The sequence below is a fragment of the Dicentrarchus labrax genome, unplaced genomic scaffold (assembly GCF_905237075.1).
Source record: "Dicentrarchus labrax unplaced genomic scaffold, dlabrax2021, whole genome shotgun sequence".
In the NCBI taxonomy this organism is placed as follows: Eukaryota; Metazoa; Chordata; class Actinopteri; family Moronidae; genus Dicentrarchus; species Dicentrarchus labrax.
This window is the reverse complement of record NW_026136706.1, coordinates 11644838-11656716: the sequence shown is the minus strand read 5'-3', so window position 1 is coordinate 11656716 and position 11879 is coordinate 11644838.

The following is an 11879-nucleotide window of genomic DNA, read 5'->3' as shown; positions in this document are numbered from 1 at the left end:
GATCCCCTCCTCTCTTCTTCCCCCTCTCGCTATCTCTCTGTCTCTCTCCCTGATTACAGGGTTGTGTTGTAGTTGCAATGGGAAATTAAAGTGAACACTTAGAATTCTCATTAAAATGAAGACTTGTTTTATGTGACAATAGATAATGCTTTGTTTTGAATGTCCGTCCCCCTAAACTAACGCTACACGCAACTTGGACAAGCACACTTGTTTTACCAGACATTTAATTGCCTCACAGGAGCTTTTAGGTGTAAATTGGATGTTTTATGTGGACAGACCCAGTTTGACCTGAGGGTCAGGAGCTCTGCTTTAGCCCTACCACTTTAGCCCACAACCAAAAACTCACGTAGCATTATCTCAGAGTGAGTAGAAGAAAAGGGTAGTATTGTTTCAGTATGGTGTCCATATTGTGTTGAATGCGAAGTGCTCCAGGTAAGAACAACAGGTCTCATCAGGGAGGATAAAGGTTAATCTGTGAAGTGTAGCCACCATGTGCACTCTGTTGTGTCTGTTTGTGTTTGTGTTTATCCTGGACTATGCTTCACTATTGTTGATGTAGGTGGGCAGCAGGTGGAAAATAGCTTGTGGGTGGCAGGCACGATTCAACTTGCTTGAGCATGCAGTTTAAATTTGGACTAGATGCACTGAATGTCTCTCCTCAAGTCTGCTTTTAAACAAAAGATTTTCAGTTAGTTTGCTAAGTTTACTGATTCACTCGATTGTAGTTGAAATAAATGTTAACTATAGAAGTTAACAATTATTTTCATTTATTGAAGATCTATGGACCACAGTTATATATACTTATACATATTGAAAGAATCTTTAAACAATTTCTATGCGTTAATATCCAAATATAAAGTCACTTTTTCCATCTCCCCTTCAGTATGCAATCTTGATCAATGTGAATTGACAATCATTTGTTTAATTAAATAAAACACAACGGCACTGACCAATGATAAAGAAAGCCTTTGTGACAAATAGGAGAGCAAACCAAAATGGACTTTGACAAATCTCATTAGACCTGAGCAGGTTTGAAATAAACATAAACTGAATCCCCAGTATTGAGAAGACAACTGAATGTAATGGTGTGCGACAATAGAAAAAAATAAATCTCACCAACAGCAGTATCATCCTTAAAATACAATTCTCTCTTCTTTCATTTGGCCAACAACACCCACTCAGGCTAAAGACCATCTTCCCTGCTGGCGAATGCAGGCTTATTTTTGCACAAACAGAGACTGAACCACCTCTGTTTTATATCAGTCTCTACTTTAGTGTAAATCTACCAAAATTTAACAGTAGGTAATTAAAATAATTCTTTAGCAATTTTGACTTTATATGCAAAGATCAGACTAATACTTCTTCTATTAGTCCATAATTGTTTTTGTTGTTATTGTTGTAAAATAATGAATAACGGTAAACAATGATGATTGAATACAATTCAAACTCAGTATGTGTGTGTGCCTATATGTATCCTTATGTTTCCATGTTAATTTGACATTATTTTAATAAAACATTTTTTCAGTCTTACCTGTGTGCAGTTGATGGTGTAACAGCCTACTGGGATGACTCAAGGTTGACACATCATAAATACAAAAAAGTCGATTAGGACTAAGAAAATCTACCTTTAAAATATCACCTTTAGGTTTTATATGTGATTTATTGTTATGGTCCAGGGTCCAGTCATCTCCCTCTGATATGACAACACAGTTTGTCTGATTGCACAGGTTGGGTAATGGAAGTGGATATATAATACCCTGTTCCACCACAACACTTCATTTCGCTGCAGACAAGAACATAAAAGTGTTTTATTGTTATCATTACAAATATCATCTCTACTTTTATTGGTTGTTGCTATTGTCCCATGAAGATCTAAACTGTTTCCGAGGTGAGTCAGCTTAAAATTCAGAAAACAACTAAAAATCAAAGCTTCATAGAGCTTGGATCAAACTCGAGTAGACTGAATGTGCTTTTAGATAGGTTAAAAAAATAATCAAATTGTAAGAGAGTGGAAAAGGCAAACCTTTCCCATGGATAGACAAATAGACACACACCTACCCCCCCCACACACACACGCATACATATGCACATAAAGAGCCTAAACTTAATTAGTGAAGAGACCATGAGTCAAAGGGGTTACCTTAAAGCACCTGTCCTAGATCCCCCTTTTCATCCTCCCTCCCCTTCACCAACACACAGACACACACACACACACACACACACAGACACACACGCGCATGTATATTTACATAGTAAAATGTTCCCATGTTGACAAATGGACTATTACTCTAATCTCTTATACAGACGATAAAAAATATGTTGTTACAAGCACAAAAACAGAAGTAGGCAAACACAGATATATCCCCCTCCCTTCCCCACCACACCACACACACACACACACACACACACACACACACACACACACACACACACACACACACACACACACTCCCTCTTTCCAAAGACCACTGATCCATCCAGCGATGCAGTGGGAACAGAGTGTGGTGACACATTCTCACAGGTATCACATCCGTACATACAGTGTACCAGGTGGACTGTGTGTGTGTGTGTGTGTGCGCGTGTGTGTGTGTCTGTGTCTGTGTGTGCATACATGTGTGAAAATGAGAACAAGGTGTGTGGTAAACTTGCCAACGTGTGTGTGTGTGTGTGTGTGTGTGTGTGTGTGTTTGTGTGTGTGTGTGTGTGTGAGTTTATCTACTTGAAGAAAATGTCATGACCTTATTACACCACATAAAGCTGCAATAAACAACAGCACCATGACACATTTTGTGTAAAACCTAATTGTCTGCTCATTAGCAGTTTAGCAGCAGGAAAGACAGTGTGTGTGTGTGTGTGTGTGCGTGTGAGTGTGTGTGTGTGTGTGTGTGTGTGTGTGTGTGTTTCTATGCATTGTTGTACAGTAACACCCAGTCAACAATGTTAACAGAGTGTTACAGTATGTCAAGAACAATAAGTTTACGGTCACCTTAAGCACTGATGTTTAGATGTACAGTATGTGTGGCAGAAATAGAAAAAAAAATATATATATAGTCAAACATGAAGCGAATTCCCTTTTGATAAAGCTGAAACAGCCATTTATGTACAGTAATTTAATTGATTGTTGATCATTTAGAGTCTATTACAAAGTATTATCATTAATCTTAAAAGTAGCTTATAGTTTTTCATGTCAACCTTCATATTTGGATTTACAGAGAAATAAGTAAGTAAGTTTGGAGTTTGGAGCAACGACAGTAAAGCAAAAAGTGGTTTATGTCAAAGAACTCTCTCAGCTGACAAAAATGAAGTGACTGCAGCTTCATGCTGCTGCCGAAGTTTTTACCTCAGAAAGAGAATTTCAGGGCTAAGTGTGTGTGTGTGTGTGTGTGTGTGTGTGTGTGTGTGTGTGTGTGTGTGTGTGTGTGTGTGTGTGTGTGTGTGTGTGTGTGTTTTAATAATACAAGGTGAATTTTGTTGCCTGACCCTGCGATACGCCAGCAAATTCTTATAACAACCGACCTTGAATAATAGAATCAGCATCAGTGGTCCTTTTCCAAACCTACTTTAAAGTAAATTTTCTCAGAATATCCCTGTTTTTACCCAACCAAACCATGAGCGAGGGGAAGTAAAGTAAGAGCTGAAAATGGCTTTTGTCATGTTTTTAAATTTCTGCATCCATTCATTATGCAGGGATGAACTCTGAGTGAGGTTGGTTGGACGCTTGAATACATCATGGCAGAGGTCAGCTCTTCTGATGAATATCAAGCGTACCTTATGCACCACTCTGACCACCATCTGCCTGGAGCTGTGCCTGACTCACCAACTGCAGCACAAAACACCACCCGAACACATCCAAGAGGGCTAATTTCATCAACATATTCAACAAACCCTGTTCGAACAGCAAAGGTTAAGAGTCCATAGGAGGAAACAAGAGCGGGTGCTGAATCTGCTCTCCTCGTCTCTCGCAGATTACTATCTCTCCTCATTAAGTAAATGTCAGCGTCAAATATTTGCTGGTTAAATGACATTATCTCCACGTTAATTTGCAGCTCTCAGTTTAGTATTGGACTACGCTGTGGTCAAATGTTTTCGGACAAGTTCTGTTTCTCTGCAAATGTTTTTGGTCTTTTTCTTATATAAGAGCAGATATACTATTACTAAATCAAGTGATATGTGTCTGTCATATAGAAAAGATAGAGCATAGGAACTGTATTATGCATTCTATAGCTCTGTTCAACAAGTTCTCATTTCGTTCTACAGTACAAGAAGAAATAAGACGTGAAGGGCTTTCAGTCACACAATGTCATCATTAACTTAACCCTTAACCCTATTTAAACATGGAAAGGATTTTAAATGGACAACTAATCTTTGATCCACACTGAGTGCTCCACGCCATCACCACTTGTCCTACACTGTTTGTATGGCAGGTTCCATAGAAAGTAATAAAAGTGAATAAACCATATAATTTACTATCAAAAGTTTTCAAATGTCCATGCAAACAGCACCATATAAATGCAAAATTAAGCAATATCAATATGCCTAAAATATCCAATAATCATAATCCACTGCAGTGTCAGTAAGGATAGCGATGTAGTTAAAAAAAGAAAATTATAGCATAAACTTACTATGAAATTCCAGCGGGATTTCTTCCATTTCTCTTGAACACAACAGCCACATTTCAGCCACTGAGCTTCAGCCGTGAGCACACACTGTCCCTTTGTTCCTTCTGAAAAACACCCAGACATTATTGGACTTGCTAAATATATTTATTGCACAGCGTACTGAATGTTTAAAGAGACTTTTAATTTACAATCCATATACAATTTTGGCACGGGACGGGTTTCGCCCTCTGTCTTTACATAGTCAACACTACTGCTGGCATACCACTCTTTGTGACTCTGTTCTTGTGATTTTCCTCCTCTGCTCTTTGTAGTGCTCACAGTTTGAAGGACAAATCAACTGAATTGAAAATGTGTGCAGAAGGATAAGTAAACCTAACAGATAGCACTGACAGGAAAAAAAGGGACAGTGACATATGGTTCAACGATGGGCCAGACATGATTGAATAAACAAGATCAAAATAAATAATGCTGAATGTGCTGGCTGGATAGGGGTAACATTATATTGAATTCAATACATATTTGAAAGTAGCTCTTGAAGAATTGAGCGGGAAAACCTGTAAAAAGAGGGACAGAATAAACTGGAAAGACAAAGACGTGCACCGTACACAATGCACACATGCAAATATGCATGCATGTAATGAGTTATAATGTGTTATGTAATCAGCCTCATTCAACTATTTCCTCTGCAATGGTAAAAAAGAGAAAAAAGAATGAAACAGAATAAAAATCATGCAGGATAGATGTAGGCGGTAGCTAGGCAACAGGCACAAAGGCAGGGCCGTTTACTCATGTGCCCCATAAGTCTACAAGCTTTATGAGTTTGCATCTATCTTCTCATTTGCTGAACAAGGGGTGTGCCCAATGGGTGTCCATAAATGAAAGCTGCGGGGGATGGAATATCATCTTTATATTCATGTCATGCTCAGTTAGGTAGGTGGAGTCTGCATGGAAGAAAAGAAAAGTGCCTTTCTGTTAAAATGTAACAATTTGTTTTTGGTGTGATAACTACTAACACACTTCAAAATGTTCAAATGTAATACAAAACATTTTAGATATGAGCTTTCTTTTGCAAGTAACTTTGGTACAGATATTCATGAAGATCTCAATGACTTTGTTGCCCGTTTTCCTCTAGTGCCCCCAGGAGGTAAAGGTTTTCACTAATCCATTATCTGCCTCCATCTTGTGCACAATGTGCTATTGCCTCACCTGACCACCAGGAGGCTACAGGGCTACAAGCACTGAGAGAATCACTAAACAAGGGGAAAAGAGAAAGACAGGAGAGCGATCCTCTGACTACATAAACCCCAGAATGTTCCCCTGAGTCCTGTTCATACACACCTGTAAATCCAGCAGGGACACCGTCCTCGCTGCCGTCACTCTTGTCGAAAGGCTTATCTGTGGTCAGTTCATTAAACAGAGAAATTATAGTTGGTGTTAAAGGGAAAAATCATTACATGAGATCAGAGTATTTGTTGTTGGCAGGCTCAAGCAAAATGTATTTCAGATGACAGGCTCCTGACGGTCTGACTGATAAGCTGGTTAACTTCATGTTGGGCTATTTATTTATCTGGATCCACTCAGGCTTGTAACTCACTGACAGCTGTTCACATACAATAAAAGACAATGTAATATAGGTACAAGCCTTAAAGTTAAGTGTAGAATAAGATAAGACTCAGGAAGCTCTCAGGCGTACTTAGCTCTCCCTGGCTGACAGCAGTTTATACTATAGTGCCTGATGCAGTTTAAATTGTTTACCTGTTACATTCTGCTGAGCTACGAAGCTATGAGTGAATGTTGAAAAGGCAGTGTTGTACTGCCAGGTGTGTTACTTAGCTTTCACAGAACTCAAGAGCAATCAATTCATCATTGTTCGCCAAAATAGTATTTGATACAATTGTTGTGATGTCATTCTTTTAAACCTTTAATAAGTGGCCACTTTGGGGCAGTGGAGACGAGTTCTGACACATCATCACCTGTTGGGTCGATATCTTGAAGCAACAATTGCTTACACATTCGCAGAGGTGGAAAAAGTGCACACATTCTTTACTAAAGTAGAACTACAGAGGTATGTGTACTTTGTTACTGCCCACCTCTGCACATTAGGCAGTTGTGAGGAAACATCATTTTGAGTCGTGTTTCTGACCACCTTGCAAATATTTAGCTCTGTTTTGGTCTCAACCAGCTCCTGAGGGAAATATCTGGCTCTTTTCAGAGTTGCTAACTTTGTCTGTTGTTTGGTGCTGATCAAGTGGCAGTGGGTTCTTAGAGCTTTTTAAATGAAAACAACACTACATTATGAGAATGGTGAGAGTGATCAGTAAACAGTGAAATTATGGACCGCACAGCTAAATAATGTGCTGAAACTCAGTACGAAGATGAGCGGGCTGCAGATAAGATAAGACTTTATTTATCCCACACTAGGGAAAACCACTTGTTACAGCAGCTCCAGATAAAACAAAAAGAAATACAAATAGAAAAGAAATATAAACAAGATATAATGAAAAAAATAAAAGAGTTGGATGTATACAGGTTTTAATAGAGATGTCATATGACGTGAAATAGAATATTTCACAGGTTCCAGCAGGAGGTAGTGACATGGTGTAAAAATAAATAATTGCACTGGACAAAAAAACAAAAAATGTTTTTGTTCAGTCTCACTGCTCTCATCAGCCTTGTTACCAGGAAGTATAGGCTACGCTACCTGTCAGACAGACAGACAAGGATAGCTACTAGCTGTTGAACACAGAGAGCCAGGTACTGCATTTCATCAGAAACTGGTGTAGAGAAAAACCAAAGAGCTAAACGGAGAGTAAACTGCATGCCACAGGTGACCAGAAACAGGGACTCCAAATGAGTTGTGATGCGGCCGCAGCACCCCCCCCCAAAAAATAAATAAATAAATAAATAAAACTCTTAAAGCCTTTGTGCCTTTTAGTTTTAACTTAAAAGCTTTACTTTGATAATGTTTTTAGTCCTGCAGAGTCTTAAATTCCAACTTAATCTCTAATTCAAAAGTTAATCCTCACCAAAAAAAATTTTTAAAAAACCCTAGTTCCTAAAAAGTTTGGTGACAATAAAAGAATCAGATTTTAGAAGAAATGGTCACTCAGCCAAAGCTTGTTCTGGCCACATGGCATTAACTGAACCAGTGGGCCTGTATGCCCCTGACTGACTCTTTGATGGTGCCATGGGAGTAGATTAAACAAGAAAGAATGACACTGACAGGCACAGGATCTGCCACTGGTACGTTGATAAGCATCTGACAAGGCAGTGTAGTAGGACAGCTCTGGGTTTAATATGCAGGCCAGGTCTTGTCTGTAGTGACAGGAAGGCAGGAAGCATGAGAAAGCATTACGTTTGAGTGTGCCTGTTGCTTTTTCTTTTTCTCTGCTAAATTCAAAGAGCTGCTATGATAAAAGCAACACACCAAGTAAATTAAAAGGAGTGATAATTACGCAGATGATAAAACAAATATCAGTAGAAAATGTGCAGCACAATAAAATTTGAAAACAATGAGTCTTCTCTCCCTCTTTTTGTGAGTCTCTTTCTGTGTAGTAAAGACCAGAGCTCAGAGGCTCAGATCAAACGGTCGTGGTGATGAAAAGAGCAGGTCTCCGAGGGCTGATAGAGAAAGGAAGGGACGAGACACAGAGATCACAGAGAGGGACCAAATGAAGGCTAATTTGCCCTGATGGTCCAGACTGTAAGTAAAAAGCTTCAAAGAGTAGCAGCATGAACTTAAGATCATTGGTCAGATTGTGTTGATTGTACACAGATCATCTCAACACACCACACAGGGGCCTGTACAGTGAAATGCATCTTTTTCCTAATCAGCTAACCTTTGAAGATCATATTAGTCATCTTACATATTCCAGCTCAGCTACTTTCTATTGCTGTTGTCGCCTTGAAGGCCACCTCCGCAAAATTGTATTTGAAAGGAACTAAACTGACTGCTTGGTACTGTATGCACTCAAGCTGCTGACAGCCAACTGTTTGATGTTTTTGAGGACCCTTCACAACTTTGATATAATGAATACGCAGCATGTGTCTAAATGGAATGATTAATCCCACAATTAATACGCTTTCATTATCTATTTACCCTCATGCCAACCTTAACCTCCACATAACACACCTACAGGTTTTCTTATTAAGCTCCATGCCAGCCTCCGCCCAAACTATTTAAGTGGATGGGAACAAGTTATTTATTATGTTTACAGGATGAAGTTTCTTGTATATCTGCGACAACTACAGGTTAAACACTAAGAATATTAATTCTTGACATATATGGGGTGACATTAGGGAAACTGCTGCAGTAGCAATTTTATATTTATAGATTTGCTTCTGCAGTAACTGTTCATGTTAAGAAGAAAACATACAGAAAATCTAAGATAAATATTGGACTTCAATATTGCACTCATATGGATGCAGAGAATTAATTCTGCACTGACTTCCACGGCAACAGTTTGTCTCTGCGCCGCTAAACAACATTTTTTTTTGAAAGATGACAACAAGGGAATACGCACTATATTTTATGGCTCACTGAAAAATGCAAGTGGTTGTAGAATGAGCTTATTAACTTTTTTGTCACAACAACCAAGAGCAAGCTCAAGGGAGTCCATCCTACACACGCATTTGTGCACTGCATGCTGGTGTGTGAGGCACAGAGTGGAGAAAACTGTGGCGAAACCCAGCAACAGAAACCATTCATTTGTCATACATTTCACATTTATAGGCATGTTTCAATTACTGTAATTATTTTGCAAATCAAAACATGTCAAGCAATATAGTGATTTTTATTTATTGACTTTTAGGACCATGATTGTATTTTGGCAGTAGGTGAAACAATAAACCAAAATAAGGATACCAATTTTACCAATGTTTCAACCAAAGCTGTAGCTGGCATGTAATGTTACTGAGGAGCCACTGCACTTTTAACCAACAACAAATTTTCCAACAAGTTCCCCATAAAATTGTTTTTGTTGACTTCCTAAAATGTATGTCTCCTTTGTCTAGGAAAGTACCAGAGATTTGTGAGGAAATTTTATCAACTTTGGTTAACGCTGTTTATGACAAATTAATTATTTATCCCCTCTGTTGTTTATTTGGCAAATTCCTGCCTTCTGCTTTCTGTCTTCGATTTCTTCATCTTTTTGGCACTTGCATTTTGAAGGCATCATACTTTAACAGCATGGATTGGACCATTGCTGCAGCTAGTGCTCAAAGTTCAGTTGACACAGATTAAAATGAACTAGTTCACATTAATGTCTTCCAGAGCCACTTTACAAAATGCTGTGAGTTTGAGTTGGGTAGAGGAACATTGTGGCTGCTGGCTCCTAGTTTTATCCTTTATTAATGATTTATTGTGATCATCATTCCCTTAATGAGCCGGCTTCCCATCCACCATTTTGTTTCCCTCTCTCTTCAGCAGTGCGCTGATGTAATAGCTCCACCCCTGGTGGCTGCAGCTGCTTAGCTGCACTCACCGACAGCACAGCCATTGAGAGCAGTTTGAGGTTCAGTAGCTTGCCCAAGGACACTTTGACTGGACCAGGACCAGCAATAGAACCATCGTCCCTTCAATTACTAGATGACCCACTATACCATCTGAGCCACAGCCACTCTGATTAATGCAGGTTTAAGGCAACTAAATCTAATTGGCTAAAGGTTGTTGACAGGTTGTGGTCATGTTTAAACATATGACTAACCCTAACCCTGTTATATGCCATTGTCACACATGACCAACATCCAACCATCTACCCTGACCTCCTCCCTTAAAGGTTTTGTAGTTAAAGGTCACTTGTCAGGGAAAAAAAGTCATACTGCTTTAGATTTATTACACTGTGGTGGTTCACTGTCATGTTTTGTATAGGACAAAATACCATGTGTGCTCATCTGATCATCCTTGAATTGCTGCTCCCATTACACAATCACTCCTCTGTACCGTTGCGCCACTGACGTCTCATAGCATTTTCCACACTGACTAATAAAATGCTTCACTAGGGTGAAATTAGACTCACTTGCCTTGAGAAAAAAAAAAGACACAAACAAAAACACAGTCATTTTATAGACTATGCCAAAAGTTACTGCGTCACCATGGCAACAAAAGATAGCACAGCAGCAGATCACTTGTCAATCAAAACATCTCATGGAGAGAAGGGCTTGTGGATCTGAAGGAAAGCTGTCAGAGCCTCTGCATGCTAAAAGGATGAATAAATGCAGTGATAAAATAAACAGATAAAAATACATTATATTCCTCTGCTGCTAGGGAAGAGACAGCTGCATGTAAACCAAATGTAAAATAAGATACTCTTCCTTTACTCTAACTGTAGTGCTGTGGTATTCATCCGCATGGCAAGACCAGTTGATCATTGCAGCAACTAGCCAAGCAGGTACAGCCTGCCATGCTGCAGTATAACACAGCCAAGACCTGGACCAGAGCCCTAAAGCTGTATTTGCATGACCAATGGTATGAACTGCACCTAACTGTTGGCTTGGGCGCAGAGTCACCTCAGCTCAACATGTGAGATCACATTTCATTTATTAAAAAAAGACCTTTTAAATGCATCAAAAAAGAAAAGTCAAAAGACTTTACACACATATTGTATTTCAATTAAAATTTCTGACACTTTTTGACACTTTTGACATCATTGCTGTTCCTGAGAAACAAACATAACAGGAGGGTTAAATTTAGTTAATTAGTTCATTATTAGACAGCCATCATGTTCATCATAGTCAATTTTCATGCCTCTCTCTCCTAATGTACTTGCATATTAGGGAGAATTGTGCAAATGATGTGATGTAATGATGGTAGTTTAAGAATCTCTTTTGATTTACTCAGGTTCATGCAATTTATGAGGTTCAGTTTTGTGTAAAAAATTCTCTGCTTCTGAAGAGCAGGTGCAGTAACAGGTGTATTTAAAATGGTGATTGTGCTGGGAAAACAAAACATGAATTAACATAAATTCTAGAGAAATCTAAATGTCAGCAGACAAAGAATAATAAGACTAAATATCTAAGGAACTGCAGTGAATAAAACATGGCATTACATTTACACAATATCTGACTGCTGTCAGTTAATTTGTTAAAATGTTCACATATTTCCTGCAGCAAATTATGAGACTGGTGTCAATACAATCAAGTAAAATTACATTAGATCACATAAGAGGAAATTACACTAACAGGAGTATGGCCCTGCTGCAAATTGCATGAACATAACATTTTAAGCATGTAAATAAGGCCAATGCCATGCAAAGAAAATGT